Below are 24,512 nucleotides of genomic sequence, written 5' to 3'. Positions count from 1 at the left end.
TGCAGGTGAGTTTAGAAATATGTGAATATATTCATTTAAAATAACGTTACCAGAATTTGCAACATGTGCCAGTGTGGTTGAGGCCTCTGGTGGCTAAGGTCTTCAGCAAATCAGAGATGCACAGTAGAGGTACTATGTGTATACTTTCTCTTTGATTTAAACTTATTTAAAGAACTTTTTCTTCCCTGACTTAAAATTTTCATGGTAGAAAATTTGGTAAGCTATAAAGAAGAAAATGAAAATATCTCTTAATCATACCATATTGAGATAGCAATGTTAAGATGTATTTATTAGGGCCGGGCATGGTGGCCCACGCCTGTAATCCCAGCATTTTGGGAGGCCAAGGCAGGCAGATCACCAGGTCAGGAGTTCGAGACCAGCCTGGCCAACATGATGACACCCCGTCTCTACTAAAAATACAAAAATTAGCTGGGCATGGTGGCACACACCTGTAGTCCTAGCTACTTGGGAGGCGGAGGCAGGAGAATCGCTTGCGCCCGGGAGGTGGAGGTTGCCGTGAGCCAGGATTGTGCCACTACACTCCAGCCTCGCCAACAGAGTGAGACTCCATCTCGAAAAAGAAAAAGAAAACCAAAAGATGTATTTATTTTGTCATTTTTGGGAGGTGTGTCACATATATATGAAACTTTGATTTTTGACCTTGTTGCTTCTTTCATTTAATATCAAGTTGTGATCATTTTCTACTGTGATTGAATAATAACTGAAGTTTTCCATTGTGTGAGCAGACTGATTTAACCATTCACTATCCTATTACTATGCAGTTAAATATTCTCATATTTGATATTATAAATAATGCTCTACTAAACATTCTGTAATGAAAATATTTGCTCACTTCTCTGGTTATTTCTTCATGAAAGGATTCCTAGGTTTAGTGAAAATATAAAAATTCTATACGTAAAAATTCTAAATTAAAAGCAAAAAACCTTAGGAAAAATTTATTTGCCACAAATACATTAAAAATCTTAATATTCCATACCCTGGTTTCCTTTCACTCAGCCTAATTTTTTTTCTCACATTTTTGTTGCCAGGCTCTCATTCTCAATGCTTAGCCATTCTACTAGTTTCCCATTTGATTTAACTAAAACTGTTTCAGTTAAACATTTATTTCTTTGCTCATGACCTTGATAACATGCAGCATGATCTGTCCTGAGGCTTTCCAAGGATTGTTTGACTCTTGTCATTACATCTGAAAATCCCCAGGTAACTTCTGTACATCTTTCTTGGAAACAACATTATAAAAAAAAAAATGGTAAATTCAAACTACTATGCACTATGCCAAGCACTGAGGTGGGTGTTTTAAAATATGATGTAGCCCCTGCCATTGAAAAACCTCCAGATAAGACATGACCACATGACAGGTAAACCTGGATACAATAGATACTAAATAAAATTACTAAAACTTTCTGTTTAGTAATCCTGACTCATCATCCCATTTTCTACAATTTCGTTGACCTGTGCCTTCAACCCACCTGAATCTTACCTGCCACTCCCCTTACCCATAAGGGGGTTTCAGTCAGCACAGTGTGGTTACATCACTGAAGTTTCTTACCCATAGTATCACCATGATGGCAGGATCCCCAGCTCTCAGAACAGGGCCTGGCACATAATATGTGCTCAGTTAGTGTTTACTGGATGTATGATAAGAAGTATGCATTTTTTTTCTTTAATTGGAGACGACCAGCAGACAGTTACGAACAGTCACTCGTTGCTTCAGGACAGGGATACATTCTGAGAAATGCGTCATTAGGTGATTTTGTCATTGTGTAAACGTCACAGAGTGCACTTACACAAACCTACATGGTGTAACCTACTGTATACCTAGTCTCTATGGTATAGCCCACCACTTCTGGTTACAAACCTGAACAGCATGTTATTGTACTAAATACTGTAGGTAATTATAACACAATGGTAAATATTTGTGTATCTGAACATAGAAAAAGCACAGTAAAAAATACCAGCATTGTAATCTTAGGGGACCATTGTCATCATATATGTGGTCTGTCATTGACTGAAATGTCATTATATGGCACATGGCTGTACTCAGATTGGCAATAAATATAATTAGAAGAGAACATTTCTGGTGGGCAAGAGCTCTAGCACAAATGTCAGACTAATGAAGGTTCAAATCCTGGGTCTTCAACTTACCAGCTTTGTCATCTTGGCCAAGTTAAATAATTTCTTCCACATTCAGATTCTTTAACTGAAAAAAATAGTGATAGAGTCTAAGCCATTGGGTTATTAATAAGGATAAAGTGAGTTTTATGTAAAGCCTAGCCCGGAACCTGGCACACAGTAAGTATTTAGTAAATGTTAGCTATTATTATTTATAAATTGTTTCCCTTATTTATTGTCAAACTACAGTCTCAACCTACTCTTAGGAATATAGAAATAGAAATTGATTCATCATGAGAAATAATATGTAAGCTTTGGAGTCAGATCTGGCTCTGCCACCTCAGTAGGTTACTTCTCAATGCTTTAGTTTCTTTATCAGGTGAAGACCTATTGCATAGGGTTACTGTAAGGACTAAAACTAGATAATGTATGCAAAGTGCCTAATATGTTCAGTACTCTTTTCTCTTTCTGTGTCTTGGTTCAATTAGAACACCCTTCTGTTTGCAATTTTTGCTACCAAACATGTATTTCTCTCCCTCTGGTACAGTGTTCTTCCATTTATTTTGGTGTGACACAAAGAGTTTAATACATTTTTATATCACAAGTCCACATGTGTGAATGAAAAAAAATTCCACAAAATAATGCTCTGTGTGATTCCTGTACTAATTTGCTATGGCTGCCATCACAAAGTATCATAGACTGGGTGGCTTAAGCAACAGAAATTCATTTCCTCAGAGCTCTGGAAGTTAGAGGTCCGAGATCAAAGTGGCAGCAGGTTTGGTTTCTCCTGAGGCCTCTCTCTTTGACTTGTAGATGGCTGTCTTTTCCCTTTGTCCTTACGCGGCCTTTCCTCTGTGTGTGTGTGTCCTGATCTCCTCCTCTTACAGGGTACCAGTCATACTGAGTTATGGTCAGTCCATAAGACCTCATTTTAACTCTGTTACCTCATTAAAGGCCTGTCTGCAAATACAGTCACGTTCTGATGTGTGCTGGGAGTTAGGCTTTCAATCATGAATTTTGTAGGGATACAATTCAGTCTATAACAGTGCCCTTGATATTTTTCTCTTTATTTCATTAAAGAAAATGCTGGGCCCAACCAACTAAGTTAAATTTTGTGACCTACTGAATTGACTCGGGACCACAGGTTGAAAGGCACTGCTTTAGTGGGTTGTATTGGCTTACCTGGTTAGTGTGAAATTGAAACCAGCATTAGGACTTGCCTGTGACTTAGTGTGGAGACAGGCCCAGAGGCACAAAACAGTAAGAGTCAGAGTGGACATCCTTCTGCAAACACAGATATCACCTTAGCCTAGGGTTGGCAAACATTTTCTGTAAAGGGCCAGATAGTAAATATTTTCATCTTTGCAGGCCATACGGTCTCTATCAAGACGATTCTGCTGTTGTAGTGTGAAAGCAGCCATAGACAATATGGAAACGAGCGGGTATGGCTGCATTCCAGTAAAGCTTTACTTACAGACACCTAGATTTTAATTTTGTATAATCTCCATGTGTGATGAAATAATCTTTTGATTTTTTTGGCCATTTAAAAATGTAAAAACCATTGTCAGTTCATGGACTGTACGAAAGCAGGCAGCAGGCCAGATCTGACCCGCAGGCTGGAGGTTGCTGACCGCTGCCCACCGCTGCCCTTGGTGGTAGAGCCTCAGTCTTCTGGCTGTAGACTCTGGAGCAATTGACCTAGGTGATTTTCCTCTGTCCATGTAAAATTTGAACTGATTATCTTATTTGACCCTTGTGATTTCTCTGTGTTTTCAGAAGGAAAATCTCTGTGACACTCATGATCAAAAGTTATTTTAAAAGCATATGTTATCTTCTTAGCAGAAAACTCTAATTAGGGATGGGGGACCTTCTTAAAGTCCCCACACAATTGTTTGTCAGATGGTGAAGTTAGGAATAGAGTTGTCACTGAAAAGTCTATACAAAAACAACAGAGCTTGAATTTAAGGAGGGGTCTCCTTTGGGAAGCTAATATCCAGGGAAACGGAGTGACCAAAGAAAGGCCCAGGTGTCTCTGGGTGGACGGAGGAGAGCAGCTCAGTGGCAGGGGCCCTGCCCCAAGTTCTTCTCCCCGGTGGGGGCAGGTTGGAGGGTGAGTAAGGTCTCCACAGTGTCCTCATGGTTTCTTTCGCAACCCAGAATGCAAGCCCAGGTGTGTGTGGCTGCCTCTCACTTCCTGTGGGGGCTGCCTGCAGTCTCAGGATGTGCATCTCAGTGCCTGCGTAGACCTCCTCCCCTCCCAGAGGGTCCAAGAGAGCAAAGGTGTCTGAGAAAGCCAGAGTGTGGCCACGCGGTTTCTATGCTCCAAGGGATTTATTTCAGTGGTAGGTGGAGCAGCTGTGTGGAGCACATGGCTAATGATAATGGATTGACTGACCAGAAGCAGGAGAGGACCTAGCAGAAGGAGGAGGTCAGGCTGCCCCAAGACTTGGGGACAGCCTGGGTCCCCCTCCATGTCATCCTGACTGCTCTCAGGTGTGGCAGGACTCCAGACCTCATGACCATGTATATTCCAGAGGGGCCTCATGGACTGACTCTGGAAGAGCAACGTTGAGTGCCTATTTTGTGCCACAGAAGGAAAACCCCTTTATCCCAAGGGCTTTCCCATCTGGGAATGCGCAGACTGTAAACCAAGGCCCCAGGAAACGGTTTTTAACTAACATTAAAAAAAAAAAAAGGGCTTGAATATCCAAAACTTCACTTTAAAAAATCAGTAAGATAAAATGCAAATGATTTGTATTATTTTATTTTGAGACTATTTGCTTCATGCCATCGTAACATATAATAATAAAATAGCTTTGGCCTGACAGTCATCTTAAAATGAATTTAAAAACACAATTTAATGAAATGGCACTTTTAAGCTTTTAGCGTAGCACATTTTCGAATTATCTTGCTTAAATTAAATTGCTGTGCTTTTTTACTTTCAGTACTTATAAGAGCTCTGTTTTGTTTCTGGTTTCCTTGTGTTATCCCTGAGATGATTTTTTTTTATTGAAATATAGCATTCATGCAGAAAAGTGCACAAATTGTTAAGTGCACTGATAATGAATTTTCACAAAGTGAATTCTTCTTTGTAACCAGCAGCCAAGTGGAAAAAGAATGTCACTTAAACACTCGGAGTCCCCTCAGGTCCCCATCCAGTCCCTATACACCCCAGTTTCCATCAAGGGTAACTAATAGCATGACTTCTAACAAGAAAGGTTGGTTTTATCTATTATGAACTTTATATAAATAAAATTGACCAGAAGCAGGAGAGGACCTAGCAGAAGGCAGAGGTCAAGCTGCCATAAGACTGTGGGACAGCCTGGATGTCCCCCAGTTTGTATTATCTTGTGTCATAATAGAGTAACATTATATTTAGGAGATTCATCCATGTTGTTATGAGTAGTATTTTGTTCATTTTCGTTGCTGTGTAATACTGTTTAACAATATCAAAATGTATTTAGCCCTTCTATTGCAAGTGGCCTTTTGAGTTATTTCGAGTTTGGGGCTATTACAAATAACACTGGTAGGATCATTCTTGTGCATGTCAGTGGGTAAGTGTATGTAGCATTTCTGTAGGATAGGCTCTAGATGGCAGGATCTGGGATCACAGGATGTGTGTGTTCAATTGAAACTGCCAGTTATCAGTGGACACTCCCACTAGCAATGTATGAGTTTCAGTTGCTCTATATCCTTACCAGTACTTCATGGTTTTAGTCTTTATCATTTTAGCCAGTCCTGTAGGTGTGTTGGTAATGTGTTGTGGTTTTAATTTGCCTTTATTTGATGACTGAACTGGAGCATCTTTTTATATGTTTATTGGCCATTGGGATTTTCTGTTTTGTCTTCTCAAGTATTTGTCTGTTTCTTTATTGGATTCTCTGCCTTTTCCTTACTGATTTTAGAGTTATTTGTTGTATATATGTATTGCAATTATGTTCTCCACTCTGTGGCTTCCCTTTGATTCTGTTGATGTCATTTGATGAAGACATTTTTATTTTTAGTATAGTCCAAATTATCATAGTTTTCCTTTGTGGTTAACACTTTTTTGTTAAGATGGTTCTTAGAAGATGGTTCTCTTTTAAGAAACATCTTTACCTATTACAATGGATGAAGGTGTTCTCTATGTTTTCTTCTAAGAGCTTTATCATTTTGCCTTTCACATTTAATTCTATTCTCCACCCAGAATTAATTTTTGCATGGTGTATGGTGGAAGTTAAGATTCATGTCTTTCATACGAATACCCAGTGTATTCATTTCCTAGGCTATGATAACATTGTGCCACAAAATGGGTGGCTTAAAACAGCAGAAATTTATTCTCTCATGATTCTGGTGGCTAGGAGGCCAAAATCAAGGTGTGAGCAGGGTCGTGGTCTCTCTGATGAAGGCTCTAGGGAAGAGTCCTTCCTTGCCTATTCCCAGCTTCTGGTGGTGGCCAGGAATCCTTGGCATTCCTTTGTTGGCAGCTGCATTGCTCTGACCTCTGTCTCTGTGGCCACGTGGCCGTCTTCCCCACATGTCTCTGTCTAGATTTTTTTCTTCCTTTAAGGACAGTCATTGGATTCAGAGTCCATACTAATTCACTGTAACTCATCTTAACGAATCACATCTGCAGCAACCCTATTTCCAAATCAGATGCTGAGGTACTTGGGGGTTAGAACTTCATATCTTTTTGGGGGACACAGTTCAATCTATACTACCCAGTGAACCCAGCATTTATTACTTTTATTTTTATACATTTATACTCTATTTTTATACATTTATACATACTTTTATACATTTATTACTTCATTGTCACCTTTGTGTAAGTTAGGTGACTGTGTAACTCTATTTTTGGACATTCTATTTTGTCCTCTTGGTCTGTTTGTCTGGCCTTGCACAAATGCTATACGCTATTAGTCTGTAATGAATCTTGATATCTGGTAGAGTAAGTCTTCCAGCCCTGTTCCTCTTGTTCAGGATTAACTAGGCTTTCGGCCCTTTGCATTTCCTTATAAACTTTAGAATCAGAATCTGCTTGTCAGTTTCCATCAGAAAAAAAAAAAAAAACCTAGTTTAAAAAAAAAATGACGGTGAAGTTAAGATGCAATCGCAAGGAGAATCGACATATAAAAATACTGGACTTCCAGCCCATGTACATGGCCCAACCCTCTATTTAGGTCTTCTGTAATTTCCCTCAATAACATTTTGTCGTTTTCAGCATAAAGGCTTACATATCTTTTTTGGACTTATTCCTAGGTATTAGGTATTCTTTTGATGGAGATTTGTGTTGATGAAATAAAAAGCCAAGAGAGAGAAGGAAGGCTTCTACTAGGTTTGCTACTTCACATTATTGAGGAATTTTTCCAAGTTTACCAAGCTTAGCAGAACTGAGATTCAAATCAAGATCTCCCTGACTCCAAATCAGAACTGGGAAAATAAATCAATTATTACTTTAAAATGCAGTGTTAGTGAGATGATTCAAAATGTGGGAGGCTCAGGTGGATAAAACAGGTCCTTGGCAGGGAACCCCTGGTAGATGCCCTTGGTCTCAGTGTTGCAACATTGAGAACGTGCACATAGGCTGGAAGAGATGCTGAGACAAGACTCAGATACTGGATAGGGGTGGGAGACATGATCTGAGATTTGCAGTGTTCTTAGGACCTTAGAGTTACCCGGAAGTACCAGGTAGGCCAGGAGGATGGCCATGGTGGTAGCAGTTTGAGTCCTTTCCCTCTTGAACCAGAGCTGTTCTGTTGCACTTTTATCTAATATTTTGGAATTAAGCCCTTCAAAATGTGCACGTGTGTGTGTTTCTAAGGTTAGAACTACCAATAACAAGAAAAGAATTTTTTTTATAATAAAATATTTCCCATTATAATGGATTCTCCAGGTAAGTGGTGTGCCAGCTGGATATCTTTTGGTGTAATTGTTACGCGTTTGGCATGGACACACACACACACACACACACATATATATATATATATATATACACACACACACACATGCACACACAGTTCTGGTACTAAAGAATAGCTTAAAAACTATCAGACTAGATATTCTTTAACATTCCGTTCAGCCCCAAGGTTCTGGGATTCTGATATTGTAGCCAACCTAAACTCAAGGGGCTCTGCACACATCATTATTAACCTTGATCTTGGTGACATTGTGATACTGTGTGCATTTCATGGGCCTTCCCCAGAGCCACTCCAGAATGTCTACTTGGAGGGACTTGGCAGCAGTAATCTGGTTGGAAAAGAGCTAGACATGTCCAGCCGCTGCGTTTGCATCATAGCAAAGCAGTGTGTCTGTTCAGACTGTGGATTGCAGATCTTAGGAACAACTTAATTTAAAAGGGCAAGTCAGAAATAATTCAAGTATACTACAAAACAGTTTTTGTTTTATTTTCTTTTTTTCCTGATACATGTGATATGATCACCTGACAGGAACTCATTACCAGTAAGAAAAGAAAGATATGATTATTATAACTGTATACTTCATTCGCATGAGTCTCATAGAAGCAGAATTGTTGTTTTTTCCTCCCAATAGTCAGCTGATTATTCCATTGGCATTTGCTTCTTTTATTTCTTCCCCCAAATAAACTGGGTACCCATGGCCTTAAGGTTGAAATATAGTGATAATAATATGAAATGATATCAGTACTACTGCTGCTACTACTCCTATTACCTGGGGGTTGATGGGGATTGGAGATGGGGAGCTAAAGCCCTACCCCCACCCATCCAGTCATCCATTTACATGATTCTGCACACCCATGTGTGCCAGTGAGCCCCAAATCTTTGTCTCTCTAGTCCAGCTTCAGAGCCATGGATGCTGGGACTCCTGCATCTGGCCTCTAGGGCAGCTGAGCATGAGCTTGTATTGGTGCCTTGCTCAACGGTGAGCCTCTGATTCCCTCTTGACCTGGCAATAGCTGATGCGAAGGGAGCGGCCAGCCAACGACCTTCCTGCCCCCTCATTCTCTGGTCAATAATTCCTTTCTGCTGGCTGAGCACATTCCATGCTCATCTCTTCTTCTATTCGTCTCTCCTCATCCTTCTCCTCTTCTCTCTCTGCTGTTTACTCCCACTCCAGCAAATAATAAAACAACAATCACAACCTTGCTTGAGTCTGCCCACTTGTTGGAGTGTAGCCAGAAGGACTCTGGCCCCTGCAGGCAGGGGAAGCAGATGGGTCAGCGTTGCCTTCTCAGAGCACCCCTCCCACCTCCCTTCCACCCAGTTTATCCAGTGAAAGGGAAGGCCACAGTCAGTCAAAAGTAAGCTCAGTTTCCTAGGAAACCCTGTATTTTCTAGTTCCCATCCTCCTCCCTGGCGATTGGGCTTTGTTTGTGTGCTTCCTTGTTTAATGGTTTCTTTCACCATTTGGAACTCTTTAATTTTTCAGACAATCAAGTTTGGGCTTGCAGAGAATATTGTAGCATGGCAGGTTGCAGGACTCTACTGTATTTTAAATTGATGGTTATTTTTGTGCGCAAGCTTCACAGCTTGTACCTCATGTTGCACAGGACAGCCATGGGCACAGAAAGCTTTGGAGGTGAGGGGAATTCATACTCCCTATGCCCCCTCACCTCCATTCTTTGCTTTTGAAAATGAGACTCAACAAAGACTCACACAGTGGTTCCTTAGCAAGTGGGCCCTGCAAGTGTGTGTTAGCTGTATCATCAGTCTACACACGCTAGAGGAAAAATTGGAATCTCAGTTACAAAATGTATGTAATTTGGTCACAGAGGTGAATGAAAAAGGGTGAAGCCCTTTGAATGCAACAGAATGACTAGAACTGTCTCCCCTGTGCAAGGCATTGGGTCAGACAAGGTGCCAGTTGTTTGAAGATACATTTAGCCTGGGTTCTTGTCCTCAAGGACCTGGCCATTTTCCTTGCAGCAGATAGTGTGAAAAGTTGTACAGTAGTTGTACAATAGAGAGTAAGACTAATTCTAATGGAGGAAACTGGGCAAGAACTTCAGGGAGGGATTTATACTAGAGTTGGCTTGAGGGACAGGTTGGTTCTGTGTTCTTGCAGGTGGAGGTGAGGGCACAATAAGAAAGGAAATAGGACAGGTGAAGGCTCAGAGGAGGGACAAGTGTTGAGAACAGCAAGTGCTCTGAGAAGGCAAGGCATGAGGGAGGAGGAAGAAATGAAAGATACTGCCAGTGAGGTGGGTTTGGAATGATGGTGGATGGCTTTGAGTGCAAAGCTGAAAAGTTTGTGGAAGTCATTGGTCTTTCTAGCAGTGTCACCAAGCCGTGAGTTTCCTGGGAGCTGGCTCAGGCACTGCAGGGGAAGAGGTCTGGGATGCCAGCTGCTCCCCCAATTCTAGAGGAGAGAGCAGCTCCTCTCATCTTCATTCTGTATACAAGGATATTGTCTGTCTTTTGAGGAGGGTTCCACTTTAAGAAAAACCCATTGGCATATGCATGAGACCCATTAATTTATTCAGTCAGTCACTCAACAAATATTAAATGCCTACTACATACCAGACCCTGCACAAGGGTGTACTGAAAGACCATTGAAGATTTTTGAACTAATCAGTTGCCTGGTAGCAGGGGTGCTGGGTCTTGAGTTAAAATCCTATCTTTGCCACCCACTGATAAGAACTTGGGCAAGTCTCTTGGCCTCGTTGGACCCATTTTCTCCCTGTAAAGTATAGGTCTGGGCTGCTAAATCCTTCCCAGCTGAGATAGTCTGGGAGTGACATGAAAAGTGCTGTAACAAGAGTTTGTGTGTGTTGGGAGGATGGGGAAAGAGAGGCCAGAGTCAGAGAGAGGTGGTGATGGCAAGAGCTTCTGTGAGTCTGAGTGAAGCCTTTCATTTATTCATTCAACAAACATTTCATACTCAGTGCCAGCCACTGTGCCAAGCATTGGGAAAATAACAGTAACCAAAACAAAATCTGTACCCTTGAGGCACTATCTCTGTAGGGGGTGGCAGAGGAACTGGGAACATGGGAGATAGATCTAGAAATGTAGTGTGAAACTTATCCCATGGGATGACAGTTGGGACAGTGGAAGTGTATGTACCAGGAAAGAGATAGCAAAACAGTATTGAAAGAGAAGGAGTTCTGAGGAGATAGAACCTGGGAACATGCTGTGGAGAACCAATCAATGTTCCACTCCTTGATGGAAAGCACGTTTCTTCATCAAGTCCATACAACAAACCTAACCCCAGAAATACGCTCTTGTGGCTAAGAAGTTAGGACACATCAAAGAGATAATGTCCATTTAGACATGCATTCCTCCTTGACTTTATCACTTCTATGTGTGAAGCAGAATTAGACCAAAGCCACATATGCTTTTGTATAATAGCTGGTCTATTTGGTTTCCTCAGAAAGGTCTTTAATAAGTACCAATGATATGTATAGAGTTGTATGGGTGACTGCCTAAGTGAACTGCCAGTCCCTCAGATATTTTCCCAGACCAGCTGGCTCTTTTATTTTTTATTTTTTCATTTTCCCCAAGTAATTGGAGCAGATCCAGAAACAGATTCGGAGAGCCTCAAGCTTTTCCTTTTTTACCCTTCAGTAATTACATGTCACAGGTTGTCTTCCCTGTTAAAGTTGAAGCTGAGCAATTAGTCTCCCATTGTCTTTGCAGGAAATGACATATCAGTATGGCTTCTGGGGAAGGCAACTGTTGACCATCCTGGTTAAAATAATTTGGAAAGTGTTCAGCATTTCCTCCAGTTGATCATTTAGACTGGCTGATTTAGAAAGCTTTTGGAAATGTGAACAATGTACCATGGTTATCAGGACTGGAAATACTATGGGGTCAGTTCCCTGAGCAAAACGAGTTTCTGAACTGTGGCTTTGATCTCTGGACATACTGCCTTGTCCCACGTGCGACTGAGCCCAGGGCCTTGGCATTCTATTCTTTTTGTAATGCTTTGGTGGAGATTGATTAGTCAGGGTGTTTTCCAGCTGCAGGTAATTGAAAACCCAAGTCAAGGAGTCCTAAACAATAAGACATTTATTGGAAATCCAGAGGTGACACAGACTTCAACACCAACCTAATGCAGTAACCTACACTCTGCTTCGCTGTGTTTGTTCTGTCTCTGGACCAGCTTTATCCTTATACTGAAACAAAATAGCTGTAGAAGTTCTAGGTGTCACATTCCACACTACATTCAGAGGAGGGAGCTTCTCCCCAAGGAGTGAGTAGAAGCTCCCAGAAAAACATTCTTCACATCTCATTGGCTTAAACCGGGCCACATGCTTATTCTTAAACCCATCACTGGCAGTAGGAATGGATATCTCTTGGATCAATGCTTCTCAAACTTCAGTGTGCACACAGATCACCTGGGGAAACTTTCAAAATCAATGCTGATTCAGCTGGCTTGGGTGAGGCCTCAGCTGACAGCTCTTACAAGCTCGCGGGTGATGCGAATGTTGCAGGTCAGCACACTTCTAAATCTTGGACTGTCTCACCCCCACTCGCAGCTGGGGGTGCTGCCATGTGCCCATGGGCACTGTGGGTGCAGAAATATGGGGGGTTTGTTGGGAAGAAGAAAGAGGGAATGACCACATGCAGATGAGAGCTATATTAGAGATGCTTGTTTTCAGTGTGTAATTAGCATTTTAACTTTATACCGGGAGTCATACAATAGTCTGTGATACGTATTAAAAGCAGAATTGTTATGTGGGAGCACTCACAAAAATTTTATTCATTTATGGTGATGCAGGCATTGCAGTTCTTAAAACAAAAGATAAAACAGTCATGCCACCTGTTTTGTTATCATTCAGCTATTTTTATTCGTAATGAATACCATATATCTGGTGTGTCTCAAAAAGAACAAATTCAAATGAAATGGATTGAAACAGCCTTAAGTATAAAAAGAGTGTGCCAAATCCAGCCTTTGTTCTGTGAGTGGAAATCTCATCAGTCATGGTTATTGGGGAGGGAGAGTACACCCCCACTTGTCCTAAGAGTCACTTGTCATGATACTGGGTATGAAAAATGCTGCCAGTGGTGAATTTCTGCCAAAGCAAATGGCCACAATGCGCTTATAAGTGGTTTTCAGTGGAGAAAGTCATTATGCTCTATTCGTTTGAAAAGGAAGAACTGTTCTGTTATTTTGTTGTGCTTGACAAAAGATACACAGGATTCCTGTGCTGCAGCTGTTTAGGAAAAAGGCTGATAAGATGGAAGGACCAGTGTCCACCCTGAGGCTGGACAATCACAGGCTCAGTGGTCTTAGCATGAAGTATGTGGACAGGTGCTGAGTAGACCTTCCCGAGATAGTCACTGTGGTAGTTGCTGTCCTGGACCTCATGTGCAAGACAACATCACCCAGGAGGGGACATGGAATTTCACTGCTCAGTCTGTTTGTCCCACCTGCCTCAGAACCACCGGTTCACATCTATGAGACTGATGGGAAGCTGGAGCTTGGTGTGGTCTCCTGTAGAGACCACAGCAACTGTACCTGGCCTCACCACCATGAGTCACCAGAGTGCCCATACTTAGGAAATCACCAGTTGTGTCTTGTCTATTCAAAGGACCTGAAAGGTTGAGAGATTATGTGCTACTCTGGGCTAGCTGGGGAAAGCTGCTAGACTTGAAGCCCCGGGAAGACAGGCATTATGCTTGTGTCACACAGGCACCCTGTATATTGACAGGATGATTGAACAGCTAGTCTGTTCCCAGGTGATCTGTCAGTCAACAGCATGGACTAATCGCTCACTCTCAAAAAGAGAAGTATTAAACAAGACAACATTGTGTTGCCTACCTTCAGTAATGTATAGTCTAAATATAAAATGCTTAGGTGTCCCATCTACATATTTAGGACCTCATAGGCTGCCAAGCAGCAATGAGATAATATTAATGATTACCTGAGCTCATGTGGGACAAGCAGATTGCGCCATTACCTGTGGATGAACTCGACAGTCCTGATGAGCGCCTCCTTGCTGTGCTGCGATAAGGCAAGGCATTATTAGCCGTGGAAGGAATTTTAAAATAGGGAAAAAGCTGGGACCTTCCCTGACAAATTAAAAGGCTGACTTTAAAAGTAGTACATTTATTTAAAGTACTTATATGAAATAAAGTATTTTTAAAAAGAGAAAAATAAAGCAGCATAAGATAATACTGAGTTGGGAAAATCAAAGTAGAAAAGGCAATGGGAATGAAGCTAGGCCTGAAAGCTGGGTCCATGCATGTAATTCAGGGGACCAATGAAGTTGGACGGGGAAAAACATGATCTCATCATTGTCTCTAACCCTTATCTGAAATTGTACATTTCCTAATATTATGAAAGTAGCATTAGCTATTTGGCCTTCATAGAAATTATGAATATTCCACAGAGGAGCTAAGTTGTTACACTTATTTAATGTTAATTAATTTAAATTTAAATAGCCAGATGTGGCTAGTGGCTACAATATTGGTCAAGGCAGACCTAGTGCCTAATAATAAATTCCATGCTTTTTAAAAAAAAAAAGAAATTATGAATATTTTCATACTATATTACAGTTATAGATATTCTGAGGTATCATTTATGCCTAATAGTACTTCAAAATTACAGAGTATTAGACTTCTTGAAAATTATTTAAGTATTGAAAGATGCTCATAACAATTTTGTCAAATATTTTGCTAACCGTATAACAGTATACTGTTTTTGACTCCTGTGCATCTCATATATTAGTTTCAAGCATTTGTAAACATCATTCTGAGAAAGATGTCTTTAGACTGCCATAGCACAAAAGGTAAAGAGCCCCTGCCTTTGACAATGGCCAGCCTCCTACCAGAGAATGGATGGCCTACCTAGAGGCTTAGAGGCAGGACAGGCCTCTGGGCACTACAGCATTTGATAGGATAATGTGGAAAAGCTGGGGTGAGCTTGAGTGCCTGGCTAACATGACTCAACAGGTAAATTTGCAGGTCATAGGAGGTAGTGGAAGGTCCATCCATTGAGGAAGGACAGGCTGCATAGGTTGTGTTTAGAAAGGATGCCTTGTACAGCCATGAGAGTTGGATGGGAAGGGAAGAAACTGGAGGCCAAGAGACCAGTGTATGCCAGGCATGATGCTGACCAGATGGAGTGTAACGTTGAGAATAGGGAGAAGCAATGTGTTCCCAGCACCACTGTGGAACTCTTGTGGGGCTGGACTGAGCCAGGGTGTGCAGTGGAGGTGAAGAAGGCTGTGTTAGCTTATAGGCCTGAGGGGCTGGGAGAATGATGATAACAGCTCAGGCTTACTGGGTGTTTACTGTGTGCTAGAGGCTGTTATAAGCCCTTCTATGTCATGTATGTATGTTCTTTAATTGATATCATTCAATCCTCATAGCAACCCTATGAGGTCAGTACAGTAATCCCTGTTTTACACATAATAAAGCCTAGAAAAGAAAGGTTAGGAAAACTGTCCAGGGTCTCACAGCTAGCTGGCAAGAAGGGAGGATATTACTGGAAAAGAGAAATTGGTTTGGGGGAATATGTTATAGTTCAACTGTAGATATTTTTCCATCGTTCTCTTGTCTTCAAATATTTCAAAGGGCTAAACATTCAGATATTTATAAGCATAGTTTCTGGTATATTTCATTGCCTAGTATTTAAATTTTTATTAGTGAATACTGAGATAATTTGTAGATTGGTTTCATCTTACTGGGAAAAACAGAGAAAACTGGTAGATGGGATTTAGTACATTGATGGGTGCCCAAAGCAGAGGAAGAGGCTGCAGCTTACAGAAGAGAAACATAATATGTATTCAATTATTTGTGTTTAATGATGTGGTTTTTCTTTTGTTGTGGTATTGTTTTTCAGGACCAGTCCTGCTGCTGTTGTAGAAGACATGTGGTGTATATAAAGTTTGTGATCATTGGCGGAAATTTTGGTAAGTGTTGCTGCATTTACTTCTAATGCCTCTTGCTGTAAAATGGTGCTTATGAAGGGAAGCTGTTGCCTTGTTCTGTGCATCTTTTACTTCTGCACTAAACTCAGGCAGAATGGAGTTCTGTAATTAAATGTGACATTGAATTGATGTTTTCTGACAGTGTGATACTTTTTCTTGTTATTGCTGATAGTATTAAGCAATATGGGGTTTTCTAAAACATAGTAAGTCTAGATTTAGAAAAGTTTCTGGATGCCGGTTCAAGAATACCCTTGACAGTTTATGTGCTAAGCCAGCCATATAATATAAGAGTAATAAACCTGCAGACCCAAAGAATAAAAGTCTCCAAAGCAGAGAGATCCATGTGACCCATATATTAAAAGAAAGAGAAGCAGGCAGCTTAGGAAATGGGAAATTAAAGGAAGCTACAAGTCCAGCTTGCCTGGGAGCCAACCCACAGCCAGCATAACAGTGGTCTTGGGAGACCAAGAACATTCAATTCAGCGACCACCCAGACCTTGCTAGCAAGGTAAGAGGACAGTCTTTGTGATCAGGAGACCTGGGTTAAAATGTAAGTTCTATACCTACTGGTTGTTAGATAACCTCTCTGAGCCTGTTTCTTCTTCTGTAAAATGAGGCTTGTCATGTTACCTACCTCATAGAGCTGTTGTGAGAATAAAATGAGGTAGGTAGTGCTGGAGCATAGTAAGTGCTCAATAAAGCCAGTCATTCTTAGGAATGGAGCAGCCTTGTTTGGAGACTGGACATTTCCCATTGAAGTCAAGCTACCAAGAGGCATATTTATCTTCCAGCAGGAAGGCTGCTAGGGATGGGCTGGTTACATCCCTTTGATGTTGCTAGAGCATCCCAGCTACTCACCATAACCCCTCCTCTAAAATTTACTTCATAAGAACCTGTGGGAATCCCTGCAACATTTACTACCTTTTCCAACCCTGGAGACCCATTCTTAGACAAGTTTGGCTAACTAATTCCCTTCCTGCCACCTTCACAACCAGAGAGGTCACCTTGTTTGAGCCCTGTTCATTTTTGGAGTTAATGTCAATTTAAATCACATTTATGAGGAAAGAAGGGTGGGGATAGATGACACCATTGGTTGCACCTCAATTGCCATGTTTAAGCTTTCATTTCCAAACCTTTCTTTTGATTTTACGTTTTTGTCTATGCTTATTACGTAGCCTTCACAGGGGTCGGATTGCTGCGCTGAAATGTTTGAGCTTTGACTGAAAGAATTTGGCTTTTGGGTGGGGCCTTTACCTGTGGTTGGGAGACTCAGCTGTGGCATTGCAGATGGGCCAGTGTTTAAGGTCAGATGTCTGTAAGTGACTGTGCTCTCATTTCATGGAATCAAAGAGAGGGACGTGGCTTCAAGGGTTGTCTGGCCCAATCCCTTGCTAGCAAAAAAAAAGAAAAAAAAAAAAAAGAAGAAAAAAAGGTATTCTACTGATCCCTGACAAGGGAATTCGAATTCTTCCAGAGATAAGGAGCTTCCTGTTGCACAGGGTACCTTGGTTCAATTAAAAGGACAATTAGGGCCTACAGGGAAACCCTTGTGGGGAGGGGAGGTATAATTGTTCTGTCTCTTAGTTCTGGTGGTATTTATGCAGTTGTATGCTTTGGTGAAAACTCACAGAACTGTACACTAGAAAGGGTGAGTTCTCCTGAATGTAATTAGACCTGAATTTTAAAAATGGAAAAAAAACCCAGCATTTAAAAATTGAACAATTAGCCCAACTTGTTAAAAAGAAAGTAAGGAGGCCGGGTGCAGTGGCTCACGCCTGTATTCCCAGCACTTTGGGAAGCTGAGGAGGGCAGATCACAAGGTCAGGAGATCAAGACCATCCTGGCCAACACGATAAAACCCCATCTCTACTAAAAATACAAATCTAGGAGGCGGAGGTTGCATTAAGCCGAGATTGCGCCACTTTACTCCAGCCTGGGTGACACAGCGAGACTCCATCTCAAAAACAAAAAGAAAAAAAGAAAGTGAGGAATGCAAAGGAGAGAGGGAGGAGGGAAGAAAGAAAAGCCATCCAGTCCTTATATTGAACTATTAATACAGTATATGTGCTCCATGGGACAGGGACTTGGTCTTGTTCCTTTCTGGAGTCTTGATGCCTAGATAGTGCCTGGCACATAGAAGGCATAAATGTGTTAAGTATTTATTGAATCACCTGTTGCTCTTAATCACCCTCAAAGTAAGTCCACTCACTTTCTAACATTCCAGCCCACCAAATATCTGAAGACACTGTCCTTCCTCATTCATCTTCTCTTCTCTGGGTGAACTTACCATCTCCCAGGCCTGGCTTCTTTGTCCTCTGATGCTATTTTCATACCCCTTCTCCATCTGGCAGAGCTCCTTGAGGAGGCATCTGCTTCCCCACACCTCTCCTGTGCACCTAGACCAGCACTAGACACGCTGACCCACAGTTATGGCCTAGGAGGAGCACAGAGGGTGCTTGCTTCTGTGGATGCTGTTAATAGACACCCAATCCTCTTCCTTTCACAATCAGTATGAAGTGTCTAGTCATGGATCATAAGGGATTTATTTAACTCAGTCTTCTAAGAAAGGAGCTCCTAAAAGTAGGGAGGGTACGCAGTGCAAGAAAGAGCTCAGGCGCAGCTCATCCTCTTATAGGCCTTGTCTGAAATGAAGCCAGGTCCTGGCACCCTCAGCCTGAGGCAGCGTGGTGCTGTTGATAAATCTTTAGAGGCAGTACTGTGTCACAGATTCCAATTCCTCATTACAAGTCATAGGAAGTTTGAAATTCTTCCAGCTAAACTTGTGAGTACCTTGAAAAGCCTAGGTTTCTTTCTTCTGGCCATGCCAAGAAGTGATATATAAACACATAAATACATATAGAGAGAGCAGTGGTTTTCAACTGGGGTTAGTTCTGCCCCCTCGGAGGACGTTTGGTAATATCTGAAGCCATTTTGGGTTGTCACAATTAGGGGAGGGAAGAGGGTGTGTGCTAGTGGCATCGAGTGGGTGGAGGCCAGGGATACTGCTCAGTGTCTTAAAATATATCTCATAGATCAGCAGCGCACACTCACGCACACATGCAGAACAGCCGGGCCCGAAATCTCAGTAATGCCAAGCTGAGAAACTCTGAGATTATAAGTAATTTTTTAAGTGTAAATGTTTAAAGTACTTATTATTTTGAAGGTTTAAAAATTGAAATATCTTAATGTTTGATTATATGTAAATATACAGCTAAAAAACTTAAAGAAATTTGTTCAGAAAATCATCTGAGTGGAAAGGCTGCCAAGAGGCTATCCCTTCTATTACCCCTGACTCCAAGCAAAAAATCACCTAAATGAATTCGGACAGACAGATGGGCCTTTGACGGCTTATACAGAATGACGGTCAACTAAAGATAAAAACAAGACTCACACAACATGATCCCAGCATTTACACAAAAGAGATTGTCTCATATTTTAAATTTCAACCCCAACTTCTTCAGATGTGTTAGTCATTCGATGACCTCTAAGATTAAACGGTATTTCAATCTGGGCTAGTCCTTCTTTTTGAATCAAGGCGGTTCTGGTGTGATGAAAATGTGCTTAGGGAGGAGAGAGATCTCATTACAGATGATTGAGATTGAGTATTTTGGTACACAGAGCTGTGTATTTGCATCAGTTTGCTAGTGACACCACAATCTGGTTTAAATGTGAGTCGCTGAGAGCTTTTGTAGCCCAATATGGCTACATTTGCCGAAGCAGGGAGATTAAAGCAACATATGTCAATTTATGATATAGGACAACCCACTGCAAAAGACTTTACCTAATTATAGGGCCTATTTTGGGAAGGTAATGGTGCTTTTCATGAAGTATATTTTGGGATGCACTCACCCGGCTTCTAGGCCAGTAATATCTTCCCAGAAAGGGTGTGGTGTGTGCTTGTGGACATAAATATTTTCTTACCAAAAGCTGTGGTGTAATATTCTTTCAGCTTTACTACCCTTCATTTTTCTTTTTCTGATTGTCTTTCCTTTTGCAAGAATGCTATGAAAATGTACTCTGGAAAGCCAGAGAAGAGGAAGATGAAAGATCTCATTTCAGATGGCCAAGTCCAGAGATACAGACTTTACCAGTCTACTGTTTTTAAGATGAATGGGATTTGGAGGCATTCAGGAACATTGACTAATAAGCAGAGTTGAGGGAGGTGAAAAACACACCGTGTTGGCACTAGATATTTTTATGTAAGTATCTGTGGGAAAACTATCCCTTTGCAACCCAGTGTGTCCCAGCCAGCACTGGTCCTGCTCCACTCCAACCCCTGAGTGATCCTCAGGGTCCATTCCATGCCTTTGCTGTTGGCTTGTGACCCAGGGTAGGTATCTGCTTTTACTTTTGTTCTTTAAGACTGTGCCTTTCACCTGCTCTACCTCCTCCATCCCAGCCTTTAACTTCTCTGTTAATACCTGAGACTTTTGGCCTTCAAGGAGAGGTCAGAACTTTCTGTCCGGTCAGCAAAATGAAATTAGCTTCTTATTTACACAATGTGAGTACAGCGGGAGGAGAAGCCAAGATAAAGAGTGAAAATGGACAATTTTGTAACCCAAAATCCAACCAGACCTAGGGACTGGAGAAACACTTTTACCTAAATTCCGAGTCATGAAGGCCACAACGTGAGAGCAAGAATAGCCCATGGGAGGAGTTAAAGGCAGAGGCTCCCACTGGAGAGCCCTCTGGAGAAGTGTCCCTGAGTCTCCCTGAGCAGCCTGTGGGCCCCTTCCTCAGAATTGGCCTAAGAGCTCGTTAAACACACAGATCCTGGCCCACCCCAGACTGGTAGAATCAGACAGAATCCCTGTGGTGGGTGTGTGACTTTATTCTTAACAGCCTCTTCAGGCGGTGCTTATGCACACGAAACTGTGAGAATCCCTGTTCCAGTCTCCATTCTCAACTTTTCTTCAGGGCTTACGATTCCATCTGAGGTTGTATGCAGCAGTCTGGCCCCCCCTTTAAGACTGATTCCCTTCCATAGCATCACTCACATACTTAAAGAACAGATCCCTAAAGCACATCATTTGGAAAATCAGCCCTGGGCATAGGAGGGTAGGGTGTCATCTTCTGTGTTACTGTATAATCTTGGCTCCTAAAGTAATTTCCACAATCATTGTATCACTTGCTCACTAAGAGAAGTATCATTTTCATTCCAGGTTAGTTTTGGCAACATTCTAAACCAGATTCCTTGAAGCTGCTTTGCGGGAGGCCATCCTGTTCCTCTGCTGCAATCATCCAAGTATTTGCCATCTGCTTTCACTCTAAAATTCACACTATGCTGTAGTTTTTATCTGTAGCAATACTTATAAGTCAAAATTTCCCACTTATTAAGGGGAAACATTTTCAGAACAAGTAGCTGTCACGTATTCTAGTGCATGACTAGCGAGATAACACTGTAATAGTTCCCACCTGGGATCCAAGTGGTTGGTCCCACCCCACAGCCCTTCCTCTGATGTCAGGCTGCCTGTGCAGATGCGTATTAGGTTATCATTTGCTAGCTCATTTAAGTTTGTAAACAGCTAGCTGGGCACAGTGGTGCATGCCTATAATCCCAGCACTTTGGGAGGCTGAGGCGGGTGGATCACTTGAGGTCAGGAATTCGAGACCAGCCTGGCCAACATGGTGAAACCCCGTCTCTACTAAAAATACAAAAATTAGCTGGACGTGGTGGCACACGCCTATAATTCCAGCTACTCAGGAGGCTGAGGCAGGGGAGTCACTTGAACCTGGGAGGCGGAGGTTGCAGTGAGCGAGATCACGCCACTGCACTCCAGCCTGGGTGACAGAGCAAGACTGCATCTCAAAAATTAAGGGGACTGCATCCCCTTAATGGGGAGGGGGGAAGCTGCAGCACATTTGATCTTCCCAAACCACTTCCTAGGCAGTGTAATCAATGTTATCACCCACTGGAGGCTCAGAGAATTTAGCTGATGTCTAAAGCAGGAGGCATTTGGGAATGTGTGTGGGAGATGGCGAGGGGTTTGTTGTTGTCCTCACAAAGACTGGAAGGTGCCACTGGCACATGATGCAAGAGAAAGTGGGGCAGGGATGGTAAATGTCCTGCAGTGCCTGGAACAGTCCTGCCCAGTGAAGAACTGTCCCTAACTCAGTGTTCATAGCACCCCTGTTGAGAAACACTGCTCTGAGGTTGTACTAGAATGCAGTAGAGCTAGGTGCACACCCGCACTATCTGAATCCAGATCCTTTATAGCCCTCTCTGTGTTAAAGGCATCACAGAATTAATTTCCACTTCATTGGGAGCTCTCACTCCCTGAAAGTTGAATCCAGAGTGGCTATTCTGCAGGTCATGCAATTGCTGCCCCAGGCATCAGAACTCAGGCATGACACACTTCATATGGAAATAGACTCTCTAAAACCCCGGTGGCCTGGCTGGCCAGCATGTTGTATTGTACCTGTCCTACCTCCATGAGTGTGCAGTGCAGGTGTGAGAGAGAGTACTGTCTTTGGAAAAGATGAGAGCCCAGTAGGATGCTCTGCCCATAGCCTCGCATCCACCTGACTTAAAACCATCCTGATAGCAAAGTAGGTGTTGATTTCACAAGTTTTTGATTTGTTATCTTCAACTTCATACCTACCTGGTGAACCCTTACAGGAGCTGTTGGAGTTTTGTTTAAAGTTTAGTTTTGATGTCAGCCAGCAAGGGAGCTGAGACAGTGGCTACATCAGTTTGATGAGCACACAATGAAATTTATTAAATTGGTAAAAATAAAACCATATTGAATGAAAAGGAACCCAGGGCAACTGACCTGAATATAGATGTTGAAGGGATTCTAAAAGAGGGAGAGGGAGTAGTGATATTATCTCATCTTTTTTTCTTTCCTGTTTTGTATTTCTCCCTCTCCCTCTCCTTTTCCCTCCTCCCCCTCCCTCTCCCCCTTTCCCTTTCCCTCTCCCTCTCCCCTTTCCCTTTCCCTCTCCCTCTCCCCTTTCCCTTTCCCTCTCCCTCTCCTGCTACCTCTCCCCCTCTCCCTCCCTCTCCCTCTCCTTTTCCCTCTCTCCCCTCTCTTTCTCCCTCCCCCTCTCTCCCTTTCCCTTTCCCTCTCCCTCTTCCTCTCCCCCCTCTCCCTCCCTCCTCCTCCTCTCCCTCCTCCGCTGCCTCTCTCTTTCCCTCTCCTTCCCCCTTCCCCTCTCTCTTTCCTTCTTTCCCTCTCCTCTCCCAGTTTATTTCCTAACTTTTTATTTTGGAAAATTTCGAACTTGCTGGTTGGGAGAATTATAAAACAAATTTCCAACTTGCTGGTTGGGAGAATTATAAAACAAACACTTTATATCCTCTGCCTAAATTCACCATTTGTTCTACATTTGCAACATTTGCTCTGTTCCCTCTCCTAATTATATATATAAATTATACATATTATATAAAATTTTGCTGAACCATTTAAAAGTACCAAACATCTTGACACTTTACCTGTAAATATTTCACCACCCATCCTCTGAGAATAAGGATTTTTTTTATATAACCATACTATGGTACTATTTCCACATCTTAAAAATTTAATAATCATTTTATATTATCTAGTATTAATTCATATTCAAATTTCAATATAGTCCCAAACAATATTTTATAACTTACCTCCCCACCCCCACCCCGAAATCTAGTAACCAATCAAATACACTTGATGAATTTGGTTGGTAACTTTTCTTTCATTTATCATATAACTTTAAACAATTACTTTTTGAAAAGTTCAAGTTCATTGTGTTATAGAGTGCCTTACACTCTGGGCTTGTCTGCTTCTTCACAGCATTGTTTAGCGTGCTCTTCTCTTCCTAAAATTGGTTAGATCTAGAGGCTTTTATTTTATTTTATAGAGGCTTTTTATTAAGTGGAGGTTAAACATCTTTGCCAAGGATACTTTGTAAGTGATGTCATTCACCTGATATTACATCACATCGGGGGCAGAAGTCACCTTGTTCCACCATCCTCAGTGCTAGGTTTCATCTCTTGGGTAAGATGGTAACCAGACCTAACCAATGTCAAGGTGCACCTTGAGTTAATAAATCATCTGTAGGCTGATACGTGGGTCATTTGTGAACATCCTGCTCCAACCTTCGTTTCATCCAGTGGCTTCAGTAATCGTGGATAATCCTCACCGGATTCAGTTATTACTTTGAAATATTGTCTGATACTTTTTACTCTTACCTTTCTCTTCCTGAATTATTTGTAGTGTATGACCTAGGCCTTCATATTTTTGCAGTTATGGTTTTCTAGCCACGTCCTTGGTGGTCACCTGGATTTTGCTGTGATTAGGCTAAACTTTTTTTTTCTTGCCTTTGGGATAAGAAGGAATAACTTTAGCAAAGCATTTACTGCATGCTGGGGGTACCACACAGGCTCCTCACATGTAGAATATTTTTCACTTTCTTCCCACATTACAGCTTAGACTAGTGAAGTGACTTGCCCAGGGTCACCCAGACTCTATGGGAGAGCTAAGATCGAACCATATCTATCAGGTTTAGAGCCAGGATTTTTCAACAATTCCATGTTCCCTCTCATCCCTTCTGGCCGTGCCTCCCCCACGCC

General features: G+C 41.9%; 1 protein-coding gene across 3 annotated transcripts in view; it reads left to right on the top strand.

The window, feature by feature from the left end:
* Positions 1–24,512, top strand: part of FYN (FYN proto-oncogene, Src family tyrosine kinase) — a 183,630-nt gene that overhangs the window by 47,817 nt on the left and 111,301 nt on the right. For all 3 annotated transcript variants that reach the window (XM_017847136.1, XM_017847135.1, XM_017847131.1), the window contains exon 2: positions 15,877–15,946. The gene's annotated coding sequence lies outside the window, so the exon portion shown is untranslated. The remainder of the gene's footprint in view (positions 1–15,876; positions 15,947–24,512) is intronic.

Source organism: Rhinopithecus bieti, unplaced genomic scaffold (assembly GCF_001698545.2).
Source record: "Rhinopithecus bieti isolate Rb0 unplaced genomic scaffold, ASM169854v2 scaffold_26504, whole genome shotgun sequence".
In the NCBI taxonomy this organism is placed as follows: domain Eukaryota; kingdom Metazoa; phylum Chordata; class Mammalia; order Primates; family Cercopithecidae; genus Rhinopithecus; species Rhinopithecus bieti.
Note: the sequence above shows the minus strand (reverse complement) of the source record. Positions and strands in the feature narration are given on the sequence as shown.